This window comes from Phaenicophaeus curvirostris, chromosome 3 (assembly GCF_032191515.1).
Source record: "Phaenicophaeus curvirostris isolate KB17595 chromosome 3, BPBGC_Pcur_1.0, whole genome shotgun sequence".
NCBI lineage: Eukaryota > Metazoa > Chordata > Aves > Cuculiformes > Cuculidae > Phaenicophaeus > Phaenicophaeus curvirostris.
The window spans coordinates 2,989,611-3,004,042 of NC_091394.1; positions in this window are offsets into that span (position 1 = coordinate 2,989,611).

The following is a 14,432-nucleotide window of genomic DNA, read 5'->3' on the forward strand; positions in this document are numbered from 1 at the left end:
ATACATTGTGACATGTGAAATATTGAATCAATTACGTAAATATTTACAGTATCTGTCAAAGATTCTGGCATTTGAAAAGCTTACAGTTATTCTAACCTTCTGTAGGGAAAAAAAGACTTTCAGTGGGGAGTACAGGTTCTACACTGTAATATTTTTGTCATCTAAGATTAATCCATGGCATTTTCCTGTTTTATTTCAGTTTTTTGCCCCATGATCCTATCACTTTTATGAGTTATTTGTTGGAAGAGTCATGACTGGCTTGGGAGGGAGGCTTGTCTTGCCTGCCTCTAGCTGTTTTGTGTTTTTGAATGTCATCTTCCCCATCTCCAATTGGAGTTGCTAGTCAGTAAACATAGATGAACAATCTTTTCTAAGCTTTGATACAGCTTTCTTGTTTATGTCATTTTCTTCTCCTTGTTCTATCTAGCCCTTCATCCCCTGAAATGAGTCTTTAGTAATGAATACAGTATTGCTGCAAGGTGGTGCAATGGCACTACATCTTGGGTTGCCTGAATTGATAGACTAAATTTATATTTTTTTAATTTATTTTTTTGACCATAATGTTTAACTGAAAAATAAAAAAAAGAAAATCAAAGGTAGATAAAGGCTGCCTTTACTTTTAACGGAGGGAGAATAAGGATTTCTTCTTTAGTCTGGTAAAGTTTTAAACTTTAAAAAAAAAAAAAACTAGAGCAGTCTATATGAGTAATTTGTTGGCTCTGCCATTGAAATATATGTATGCAAGTGTGAATTCTGTTTTCTTTTTTTCCTCTGCTGACTTCACCCCGCAGCCCCCTCCTCCCCTTGAATCAGGATCACTAACTTTATTCAAAAAGGCACAATAACCTGTTTTATGGTACAGTGTTCTGATTTTGTCTGTGGGGAGGAAAAAGAAAATAATTTTTATGGATTTCAGATGCATACTTTTGGAAGAAAACCTCTGGCATTTCTTCACTTCAAAAATTCTTTCCCCGTACGAGCTAGAGGGCCTATGCATTCTGCAGAATCTTTGAAAGATTATAGTATATTAAATATTTTCTTTGCCATTTAATACCACTATTGAATGCATTAAACATACGTTTGTACTACACCACATGCATTAATTTAGCAGTCATTGCATTGAACCTTAAATAGTTGGAGCTATAATATCCTGGTCTTATTGCTGAATTGAAAAACGTGCAAGAACACACATGCTAAATTTCTTGCCCATGCCTTTATAAATGTCAGTTTGTTAACTTATACACGTTGATACTTTTTTTTTAAAGCTTTGGTTCAGCTCTCCCATTTCTGAATTGCCTTCCTTGCTGTGTTCTTCACCTGCAAACTCAATCAGGTCAAGTTAACTTTGTCATTCCCCCACCCCCTGCCTAAAGCTTCCACAAAGGGAACACTGTAAAGTGGTTGAGGTCTAGGATAAGAGAACCATATAGCACTTTGTTTCTAAATAAAAAATGATGGTGATGTTTCTACTAAGCGCGAAATACTTTAAATCAGTAGTAAGTAGACACAAATACTTATTCTTACAGGTTTCATTAATCAGAGCCTTGCAGCATGTTTTCATGCTGAGGTAACTGGCCAGCCAGCAGAAGGAACCCAGAAAAAATTACTTTGAAAACATTAAAGATACTTATGATTTCTTATAATAAAGATTAATATTAAAGAAACACAGTAACATTTAGTTATGAAACAATTTAGAAGTACTCGGAGTAACCACAAATGTGTTGACTTCTGCTTCATGAAAATTGGAAGAGTGAAGTGTCCTTGGCAAATAAGAGGAAAAAGATTGAGGATATTTTTGGGACCTTTGGAAGTAGATACACTAGGAATAAAAGCTAACTCACTATGATCCTTATACAGTAGAAATATGGCTATTTATTCAGCACAACAGTTTAAGGGATCAAAAGGTATGTTCTTTTTGCAATTGAATTGTGGAAAAATGCTTTTGAAAACGAAGCTTTGAAATAAAATTCCTTTTCTGAGCATCTGAAATGATTGATGTTATTGTTAATGTTTTATGAATTAGAACAGTAAAACAACACCTTGTATTTGGAAATAGAAAAATGAATTTGCACAATTTCCTCTTTTTGTTTTTGTAAGCCAGTGTTATAAAAATGGAGTGATTTGTATTCTTTGATTTATTTGAAGGATATAGCACTTATCCTGCTGTTGACATAATGAATGCCATCTTTTTATCAAAATGTTTTTCTGTCAGAAGGATCTGAAATGCAATTATTAATTAACCTCTTTGTTCTCAGATGAGCTGACTTTACATTTTGTTAAGCTGATTTCTTTCTGTGAATATTGACTGCTGGGCTAAGTGAAATCTGTGCAGTTTTATGTTGATGCATTTCATCTATGTGAATACTGGAATTATAAATTTAAAACACCATACCAGCAATATATGGGCTATGATTCTGATGAGAAGTATTTCTCTTGTTACTGAACTTTCAATTTCTGAGCTAAGCTATGGATAAATTAATGATTGACAATTTAATTTCTTAAAATCTTTTTACGACTGCAAAGTATAAAAGTTGCAAGCATTCTTTATTAATAAAAATGGGCTAGACGGTAGTTCATAATATGGGAAATATCACATTGTTGTAACTGGAGAGTATGCTAAATTCTACACAGATAATGAAAAATTCTTAAAGAATTTTGTATGATTACATGTTGGGTTAAAGAATTTTTATAGTGATGATGGAGTGCCATGAAGTTAATACTTGCAATCCAGATTGCTGTAGTTTACATTTTTCTCTGTTTCAGACCTGGTGTGCACTATTTGTACTGAGCACACCACAGAGTGAATTATCCAAAGTCCATTGATTTTAATGTGTTTTGGTTTGTAAACAAAATTATAGTAATTTCTTGCACATTTTTGAAAAATAATTGTATAAGGATTTATGTATCTGCTTCTGGATACAGTGTGTAAATAAAAATTTCATTCACAAAAAGATTTGTGGAGTGTTGTATAGCTTAATGGTGTTCTAAACAAAAAATAATTGAATGACATTGTAAAATTTGTGCATCTGACTGAAACATTGCCATTTCAATGGTTACAATTTAAAATGTTCTATTTATTTTTTTTTTACACCATTTCAATGGTTACAATTTAAAATGTTCTATTTATTTTTTTTTTACACCTGCTGGTTGACATTTCAAAATATTTCTATACCCCAGATATACTAATTCTTGCTTTTCAAAGCAAGAATAAAAATTGCCATAATGTAACTAGAATATGATTTCTAAAAGGTCTGTTTGCGTACTGTAAGTTAACATTTTGATAGTTTTTGTTGGTCTCTTCCTTAAAAATTATAGAATTCATACCAAAATTCTCTATTTCAAAGGTAATATACTATCTTTTGGCTTCCAAGCAAGCAAATAGTTATTATTTAGTTTCAAAATTAATAGTTTTTGTCGATTAAGAGGAAACTCCCTTCTGCTTCCTGCTGCTGGAGCCAGTATTGCATGCTCAATATGGTGTGTGATTTCTAGGGTATATTACTGGGGTTTTGTTGTTAAGTCTGCAAGATGCTTTTCTCTGCATTTACTCTATTCGCTCCAGCAAGTCTGGCAGGAAATAGACTTATCCTCAAATCTTTTGTTGGTAAGTGGCGATAGATGAGTAATAGTTACTTTTACTACTGCCTTGCATGATCCAGGCAGGGCTGAAATATTTAATAGTCAAGATGTCTGAAATTCTCATTATTACTATGTCGCATTCAGTCTGCTTCATAGCTGTGAGAGTGGAAGAGATTTGCTAAGGCACTGCCAGATACAGAAATCTTGCTGTACATCTCATAAAGTAACCGTTGTAGTATGATGTGAAGGCAGAACTTGGGAATGGGGAGGTCAATTAAATCACAGAATCCTAAAATGTGAGGTTTGAAAGGGCATCAGGGATTATCTGGACGAGTCTTTCTTGGCAAAAGCATGGTCTAGACAAGATGGTCCAGCACCCTCTTCGGCTGAATCTTAAGTGTCCAGTGTTGGGGAATTCGCGGATTCCCTGGGGAGATTATTCTGATGGCTTATTTATCTCATCGTGGTAATTTTCCCTCTTGTTGTCCAATTGGAATCCCTCCAGGAGTAACTTGTACCCATTACCTTTTGTCTTTTCCATGTGACTCCTTGTAAAACCGGAGTCTCCATCATCTTTGTACCCACCCTTCGTATACTGGACTAGTTCTAAGGTCTCTAAGCCTTCTTTTCTCAAGACTGAACAATTCTCTCAGCTTTTCCTTATTTGTCAGGCTTCCCAGTCCTTTGATCATCTTTGTGGCCCTTCTCTGTACCCTCCCTAGAATGTCCATATCTTTGATAGCAGGAGCAAAGCTGAATGCAGTATACCTGACCAGCACTGTGTGGAATAATGACTTTTCTGTCTCTGCTGGTGATGTCCTTGTTGGTGCAACCTACCATCCTCTTGGCTTTCTTTGCCACAGCGGCACATTGTTCTCTCATATTGATATTGCTTTCCACCAGAACCCCCAGGTCCCTTTCCAAGGAGTTTCTCCACAGTCAGTTAGATCCCAGCCTGTGCTGCACTCCTGGATTATGTTTTCCCAGGTGAAGACCCTGTTCATGTCCTTGTTGAACTGAAAGTCATCCTCTGCAATGAAAGGGAGACCGACCTCAAAGATTATACACCTATAAGATCTAGTAGAAATCCTTAATATTTAGGAAACAATGTTTGATCGCTTCCCTCTACCACACGCAATTTGTTGGCAGACTCTTTCAACTAAGAAAAGGAAAAAAGCTTCTTGAAGTTCTCAGACTGTCACTGGATGCTTCTGTGTTTGACCATATCACATCAGGCAAGGGAGGGTCTGGGCTGAAGAGGTTTTTGACTGTTGATTTTCCACAGCCCACGTTCAACAAGCCAGCTCTGCCCCAACCCTCAGCTGTCTTGTTCATTTTCTGGTTGGAGCTCGTTTGGATTGTCAAAACATTTTCTATGTCCACCACTAGAAACCTGGTTTTCCACTGAAAAACAGAGTTTATATTTTCTTTCAGAACACCTTTCCTTCCTGGTTGTCTGCCCTGTATTGCTCTGAGAAGAAAATAAGCAAACTTGTGAATGTTCTAACCTTCCTCAAACCTCCTCTTGTCTGAAGCAAAACTGTTTCTAGTATAAACAGTCCCATTCAAGCTAATGGGAAAGTTTCCTCAACTGTTTTGTGAGAGAAGTGTTTTCAATCAGTCTTATGATGCTGAAATCTCCAAAAGTTTCAGCTTTGAGACTTTGCTATACAACTTCTAAGATGGTCTGTAGTTCTTGTAAGTGCAGAGTAAAGTTTGGAAAATGTTTAGTTTGGAAAAATCGCAAGTCTGTGAAATTCATCCCACTCCTACTGAGGTGGTGTACCCTGTCATGATGAAAAATTTCTGTGGGAAATGTTTTTGGTGTGATGATAGGCTTCTACATGAAATTTAATATTGACATTGTTAACATCTTCGCATCAGTTAGATGTTAGGATGTTAGGAAGCATTCATCAAAGAATCATTTTAGTTGGGAGTTAATTAACTAATTCCATGGGTCAATATAATGCTGAAAGTGAAGATAGCCTCACCATCATTATTTGGTACTTATATACAGGATATACAGAAAATCTGTGTATTCAAGTTTCTTATGGATATAATTGAATACTTAGAATGAAAGTTGTATCATCTCATAATTAGATAATTTTCTCCAATAACAGTGGAATTTGGGAAAAAATATTTAAATTCTATTTTTCTTCAACCTTTTAATTTTGGAAAGCATTTACTTACATGTAAAAAATTTTTTTTGGCAATGTCACATCTTCAAGTGAACGTTGACCTCAATAAAATTGAAAGTATAATTAATTTTAAATGGAATACTAGAAGAGACATGTAGAGTCAAGAAGCAGACTGTTAGACTGAAAACTTTTGTTTCAGAAACCATAATTGCCATCATAATTATTAAAGGCTATTTTGTGTCTTTAAGATACTAACAATATACTAATTTAGTATACTGCTTTATTCTAATATAATAAAAATATGACATTACAATTTCCAACTGTAATGTCATAGGAGAAATAAATGTTACTTTCATGGGTTGTGCTACTACAATGTTGAGACATCAGGTGGAAACTTCCTAATATCATGGCTAATGTCAGAGTTTATTGACAAAAAAAGCCCGTCTTAAGAAAATCCCTGTCTCTAACTCCTCCCAAATCCTTCCTTTGATACATGAACACCAGGCACAACTGTGAATATAAAATGTTTAGGAAAAAGCTGCACCAAAATAATCAGCCCTTAAGATTTATTCAAGTATGGCTAATCTACTTAGAGTTCAATGTCATATATAATGCACTAACAAATCAGTGCTAAAGAAAAAATATTCTAGGGCATTGTTGTTTAGTACACAAACAAGTGATGCTGTTATCTAAAAGAGATACTACGATGATATAAAAATAATTTTAAATTATTCAGAGCTACAAGTAACTTTTCTGTGGTTTATTTATTTTCCCAAGTACCAATGGCAATCTTATTAAAAAACTAGTGGGCTTTAGAGAAGTTATAGCTCCTAGTGACTACCCAAAGTCTTTGATTACTTTATATAAATTTAGTTGTATCAGGATTAAACTTGTGTTGGGGTTTCAGAAATTTTTTTTTGTGGGAGTGGGGTTTGAGGTTTTTTTCTGATGTTCTCAGCTCTGCTGCTTCAGAAATGTGGAAGTTGCATTTTGCACAGACTGAGCTTGGAAACTGAAGTTTGTTTGGTAGAGATTTGGGTTTTTTAAAATTTTAAATAGTGTGTTTGGTCATTGGGACAGTATTTTGCTTGTAAAACTGTCAGTATTTTGTAGTATAGGATATGTGATGCACAGAGTTATGTGAGAGAATGAAATAGTTACAAAAATATAATTATAACCCTGAGTTCCTAGAAGAAAAACTTGAAGAAACAGCTTTATAATTTGTCTTCAAGAAAGAGATTATATTGTGAAATATTTTTGGTTTCTGACATAAAATAGCTTTTAAATGTAGGGAAATCTACTTAAAGAGAAACAATGAATAAAAAATTATTGTTTTCCTTTAAAAACCCCCATAATTGTGCCTTATGGTGTTGACACTTCCTCAGATGCATACACCTACCTCAGAATATGTGTGTGTATTGGTGGCAGTTCTCTTCATCACTGTAATTCTTAGTTCTGACACTTCTCCCCCAACCACTTTACCCAGGCTGATCATTCACGGCTTGATATCTCCTGAAGCTTCAATCACTTGTTTTGGTGTCATTTTCCCCCGCTGCCCTTGAAGCATCACTGACAGGTTTGCTGTATGAGATATTTGTATTAAAACCTGCAGCGTGGCTTGAAGATCCACTCTATCCCTTCCTATTGGAGAGAAGGAGGCAATAACAACACAAACATCACTTGGCTGGCTGGTGGGTTCCGTGCCATCAGCTGCATCAGGATTCATACAGACCTGGGAAGGGGCTCCGTGCAGGGCATCCGGGTTGAAACTCTGTCTTGTTTCAACAATGTTAGTAATAATTGTTGCTTGACAACTCGAAGGAAGCTATCCTAAAGTTAGCTTAGATAAAGTATTTGTTTCTAGCAGTCTCTGTAGAAAGTGACAGGGGACAGGACGAGAGGGAATGGCCTCAAGCTCCGCCAGGGGAGCTTCAGGCTGGACATTAGGAAAAAATTTTTCAGAGAAAGGGTCATTGAGCACTGGAACAGGCTACCCAGGAGGTGGTTGATTCACCTTCCCTGGAGGGGCTTAAGGGACGGGTGGACGAGGTGCTGAGGGACATGGGTTAGTGTTTGATGGGAATGGTTGGACTCGATGATGAGTCTCTTCCAACCTGGTGATTCTATGAAATCTTCCACGTATGCCTTAGTGCCTGAGGCTTTTCATGATTTAAGACAGTAGCTCCCAAAAGTTGTCATAACAAAAATACTCTGGCAGACAAATGAGCTTCCGTTTATAGCTGATGCTGCTAATAATGTTCTGCCAGCCCCGAGTATGACCTGCAGCTACTGAGGGTCACCGTAACCAACCCTCTGTTTGAGTAACATGCAGGTTGCTGGCCAGGGGCAATGGAATAATTTTACTGAGTGTGAATTGAGATCAATGACTCATCGTCTTTCCCGAAACAAGATCTAGGAGGAAAACAGTGAAAGTAGAAAGGACAGGTTGAAAAGAAAGAAGGTTCTTAAGGTGTGAAGCTCCTTTTCATAAAATATTTTCAGTACTAAGCATATGTGTGGGTATGAACATGGTAAGTTCTTGTGTTAGAAATACTTGTAGTTCTGCTAAATGCAAAGACAGCACAGGATGGTGAGGAGGGCATCTGAGAGACAGATTGTTTATGGTTTTCCTCTTCTGGTCTTCTTTGCCATAACTGCATTCCAATCGGACAACAATTATATTGAGTTACAAGGACCTTTAGTCTGACTCTATATCTGTGCTTACATTTTTACATCGGGTGAGAAACTGTATAATAAATCTTGAAATCTGGTCTAACAGCTCTTCTTTCTATATTTTGGGGTCAGTAAGAATTTTAAGGACTAATACGTTCTTGATCACCATGGAAAATGTTAGTGTGTTTTTTTAAGTGAACATTAAACATAGCAGTAAAAAATTTGGCATTTGCAAGGCAAAGGATTGCTCCAGCTGGAGCATCTAACAGATTTTTCACGAAGCTCTCCTGTACTTTTTTTAGTGCAAAGTCAGTGTTAAAATTAATTGAAGATCTGCTTCAGATTCATTCCAGCACTGAGAGCTTTGGAAAACATCATATCTGAGAGAGAGAGATTCATATTTGAACGAATATAAAATCTGTATAGTATAAATATTTCAGCACATAAGAAGAACATGAGCAAATATGAAATTATGTTCTTTCTCTTGTGCTTGCCAAAGCAGAGCTTCCATGAGTGTATTTAGCTCCATAGAAAATGACTGAAATCTTTGTGTACCAGTTTATATCTGAAGAAAATCTGACCTGCTTATCTTTTTGATTGATTGGAGACATACTGACATTAATTTTCCTGCATATTGTACTTGTTAAATTGTAGGTTGGTTGTTTTGCTTTAAGTTGCAGAAGAGATGAAATAGCTAGAGGGGAACGAAGAAAAAAAACTGAGAAATGAGGAAAAAAAACATTAATCCTTCTGGATTTGTATGCATGTGAAAAAGAGAGGAAATATCACTAGAGAGATTGGACGTATTTTGGATAAAGATGACTATCAACTCTGTATTGTGGGGATTTTGTGTTATTTTTTTCCTTACGTGTGGCTGAGTTTGTTTGGTGATCATACTACCCATGTAAATAACGTCTAAGCTTCATAATTTGATGCCTCTATATCTGTTTCTGCAGTTGGAGGCATTTTGTACCTTGCTACTGGAGATTTTTCTGAGATTACATTTTCAAAGACTTAGCAGAAAATGGCTCATTGTTATTGTTTTTTCTTACTTTTCTCTTCAAGATTACCTCCCTGTAGGAATAAAATAGTGAAGTCTAATTTTTCTGTCTTGAGTAGTCTTGGAAAAGATCAGATACTCAGCTAATGAACAGATTCGTGCTTTTTCTTATTGCTTTATGAGTCTCAGATATTTCCCAATGGAAATATATAAATAGATTTTGATAACGAACAAAGGGAACATATATTTTAGTCCAAAAGTACTAAAGCTGAAGGGCATGTCAAATACTGTAAGTTTTTTTCTACAGAAAAGAAACTGAAAACCACAAAGGATTTTGACCAAAGACTTTTTTTTTTTAAATGGTGGCAAGTAATTAAAAGAAGTAATGTATAATAAGTCTTTTCTTAACTCTAAAAGGATTTTAGAAGAATCTGCAACACTGGGAGGTTTGGAAAATTTGGGGCTTCACGCATGTAGAACCATAAATGCTTGTGCATAACTTGCAACTGAAATCGAAAATATTCCTTGCTTGGAATTGAGCCTACCAATAGTTGTACAGGAAGAAAAATAATGTATCTTTTATATAGTAAAAGAAAGATCTTTTTAAAAAAAATCTCAAACTCTAATTTGAGAGGGAGTATATTGTGAAAATGTGGCAATCAGCTGAAATTCCTGCCTTTCTCTAGGGATCTGTTGGAAACATGATTATTCTTTTGATAGGAGGTGATAGTCAATGTTTCATTTTAAACATAAATTATTTGGAGGGGCTGGGGAAATACAGAAGAAAAAGGATGAACTCAAAGTTTTTCTTCTTCTGTAGACCCTTTACAAGTTTCAAATCTTAGACTTAAAAACAGACATACTTTAAATAATCATGATGCCATTGGCATGCAGCTGAGAGAATGACAACTACTAAAACCCTTCATATAATATATAGACCTTATATATTATTAAAATCTCATCTATCCTTAGTAGTAAAATGGGATATGATTATATCTTAATATATTCTTAAACGTAATACATGTTTTATTTTAGAACTTTATCTTAACAACTTTTAAGCCAACCTGAAGCTTTTCTATGCTTCACACACTGTTCCTTCTTGCATTTTTTTCAGTTCAATTACTTCTTTTCTTAGATATACAGTAAATTTAACACCCATAGTATTTCATTATGTCATAAAATCCATTGTTTTGTTATTATATATCACACAATTTTCTTAAATGCAGTTATTTTCAGGTATAAACCATGACGTTTTAAAAACCTGGACAGGAAAAGGGGCGAATCTTCATTTAGTGAAAATGTGAGGATTAGTGCCCTGTTTTTCTCTCAGGTTCCAAGAAAGAATATGACAGACACTGGGTCTCTGTTGTCTAGCAGAGGGTTTAATGCAGCTATCAGCAGCTACATGATGCTGCTTATGCCTTTCCCTTTTTCAAAACTGGATACAGCATTGCCCATGTCTGTGCTCTGTCCCTCGGGGATGGTACAACAGAAGAAAGAAGAAGAACCCTCTGTAGCGATATTTCCTCCCTTTTTCACGTGCATACAAAAGCAGAAGGATGAATGAATTTTTCCTCAAGAAAAATCCTTCAAGAAGAGGTGATGGATATTGCTCTTTCTGTGTGAAAAGACAGTTGTATGGGACAATCAAAGATCTGATAGAAGAGAGGAGAGAACCTTCACAGAAAGGGTCATTGGGTTCTGGCAGAGGCTGCCCAGGGAGGGGGTTGAGTCACCTTCCCTGGAGGGGTTTAAGGCACGGGTGGACGAGGTGCTGAGGGACATGGGTTAGTGTTTGATAGGAATGGTTGGACTCAATGATCCGGTGGGTCTCTTCCAACCTGGTTATTCTATGATTCTATGATTTTTTTCTCTTTATTTTGTATGTACTCTTATACCTGTTTCTAATCCTTGATGCTAATTTTGGCTGAACTGGGACCTATGTTATCTTGCAACACTCGTTCCGTTTCTCTGAGCCTCAGTAAACTTGGCAGAACAACTGGACAAGAGCAGGAGATCGCTGGATAGAACAGATGGCAAAGGAAAACTCATTTTACACATAGCATTATACTTTGAGGTGAGTAATCTGAAGGGAGGAGGTAGAGCAAGCAATGGACTGTAAGCAGACTCTGAAGGTATCACACTGTCTGCTCAGGTGGTTAACCTACTCAAAGGAACAATCGCAGAGAGTTGCTTGTCTGAATCATAGAATCATAGAATAACCAGTTTGGAAGAGACCCACTGGATCATCGAGTCCAATCATACAATGTGTCTGTCCTTTAAGGTCCTGTGGTGACGTTATGAATTATTCTCATGCCATCACAGGCAACATGATAACATGTAGGCAAATACTTGCCTTGCATGGAAATTTCTATAATGATGTTATGTATATGAATAAATACCATGAAAGCATGATACGTAGCAGTAAAAAAAAGAGTGTATGCAGCAATAGCTACATCGTGCATGTTAATGAAGATGTGGAAATAAATGAAGGCGTTGTCTCATTTTTGGTTTGTTCTAAGCTCCAAATGACCTTTCTCACATTAAGTAGACTTTAAGGCAGGAAACTGGAGTTTGACATACCTTCTACTGGCAGCTCCAGTTGGATATGTAAGTTGAGTAGCCTAACAAAATTAAAGTTTTAGCCAAATGATATGAAATGTCAAGTGTTTAAAAGAAATTCTGGGCCTGCATTCCATATTCTAACTTCAGGAAAGAAAACGTTTTTATGGATTCGTGATCTGTGACCAAAGCATTCTCTTATTCTTTTGCATTATATATATACAGCATTAAAATTAATTTGAACCATAAATACACGCAAGTAGTTCCACTTGACCTTTCTGGCTAGAAAATGAGGAGCAATTCATATAATGATAAATGTTCTTACTAAAAACCACAACATAGCTTTAGCAAAACAATGCAAGCTCTCAAATATTAATGAAGCTCCGCAGATTTTAGAGACTCTTAGTTAGGATTTTGGAGGCACTCGTGCTTCTGTGGGTGTTGATAGTAGCTCATCTGTATGTCCTGCTCAATGGAGAAATTTGTTCAGCCATGGCAAACTGTGATGGACACATATCTAGGAAATTAATCAAGCCAAATTGTTTTGCCAACAAAACAAGCACTAATTCATTCAAAGGATATAAGAAACTACTTGTGTGTGTTGTAAGAGTATATTCTTTTTAAAAAAAATAGATACTGACTTCTTTTGGGAACCTGGATTTAGCAAGAACTTTAAATATCAAATAACTCTTTTTTTTTTGTCATGTTAGTAGGCTTACTTGTCTCTTAGGTTCTGCCAGCACTGATTACTTTAGGTAGCTTGATAATTATTTTAGCAGTGATTTGGAGATGAAAAGAAAAGCGATGAACAAGTCACTCGAATATTTTAAAATATGAAAATTACTTTTATTGTTTTAGCTTTTTGTGGTTGTTGAACAGAAAGAAATAAGAAACAGCCTAAACCCAGAATAAGTCTGAGGGAGCCTTTTCCCTTACTGAGGTTGCATTTTGTACGTGCATTGATTACTTCACTATGTTGTAGGTTTTGTGTGTTCTTAGGAAGCGATACGGAGAAAATCCATCTTCCGCTTTCATTGAAATCAGAAATGTGTTGCCTATGTAGGCATTAGGATGTGACTTTTTTGTCATATTTTACAACGTAGTCTATTAACATTTTATTATGTATTTGCATATGTATTTGCTCTGGTGGCAAAAGGAGGCTGTGCTACACAGGCAGGTACTTTAGCAGATTCTCAGATTGCTGTTGGTCAGTAGATACATGCAATCGCTCTTCTATTTTGGAGTTAAACTGTCCATTCAAAGCTCTTCCCAAGGATGTCAGTCATTTATGTGGCTGTGCAGTGGTCTATTCAGCCTTTAGAGTGGACCAGGTGTAAACTATTCAACTAAATGGCATTGCTTCACTTATTTATCTATTTATTTATTTGTTAAACTTAATGAAACACAATCAAACCAGATGCCAGCTCGGTCTTCTATTTCTTTGAGGCAAGTGGGTCCAGGATAATGATTCTTTCAATCTTAGAAGAAGTTAGAAGCGTGAAAATGTCATATTTGTCTAGCCCTGATGTACATGCCAGCAGGGCTGCTTTGTGAGGGTTGTTGGCAGTCACCCAAATGCTGACTCCGTGCCTTAGTTTGTTAAAGATAATATCTTATAAAAGCAAAACCTTTCACTCAACCTTGGTGCTCTGTGGAGGAAGATACGGACATACTTGAAATAAATTTAAAAAATTATGCCAGCTATTAACACTTGCTGGCTGTAAAGTCTGATTTCTCCTACTGACACTGGCTTTTGATGTAGCTAATATCTCAGGGGTATCCTTGAAACACCAGCAAGAGGTTTATATAGGATGTTTCAGGGAGGCAAAGGAGCTGTTGCGGGGTATCCATCTCCTACTTTTACATTTTCTGAGCCAAAGCATTGAGGCTAGTCACTATAAAAGTTTGTTGTTAGATAAACAAATCTTTGCGTCATCATCATTTTACTGTAGTAAGGAATTTATTGGATAATGACTTTGATTCTTGTAATAATACCATAATTTTAAAATTAAAAAAATTTATTAAATAATCTTTTGCAAAGACTGTAGAGCCTGACAGCAGTACACAATTATCAGCAGAAAGAGCAAAACAAGAGTATCCATTTAAATGTATTTTAAATACATGATCAGATATTGCAGATACACATTCAGGCCTTTTGTTATGTTTCCTTGTGAGAATGTGACAGCGATACCTTTCCCATTTGACTTTTTAACTTTGTGGCTTTCAAATGAGCAATGTCAGGCATACTTGCTTCTCTACATTAGCTGAGTCTTGAGTTTTCAGAAGGATTAATATATACTCTTTCAGCTTTCATGCCTTTGTGCCTTCCAGAGTCCCATAAAGCAATAGGGATTGATAGATTCAGCATTTTGCTCATGTGACGTGGAGAAATCATTTAGAAGAATGATTTGTGGTGTTGTAGTGAAATAGTTCATAAAGGATAATGTCTTTCTACTTAGAATTCACATGCTATTACATAG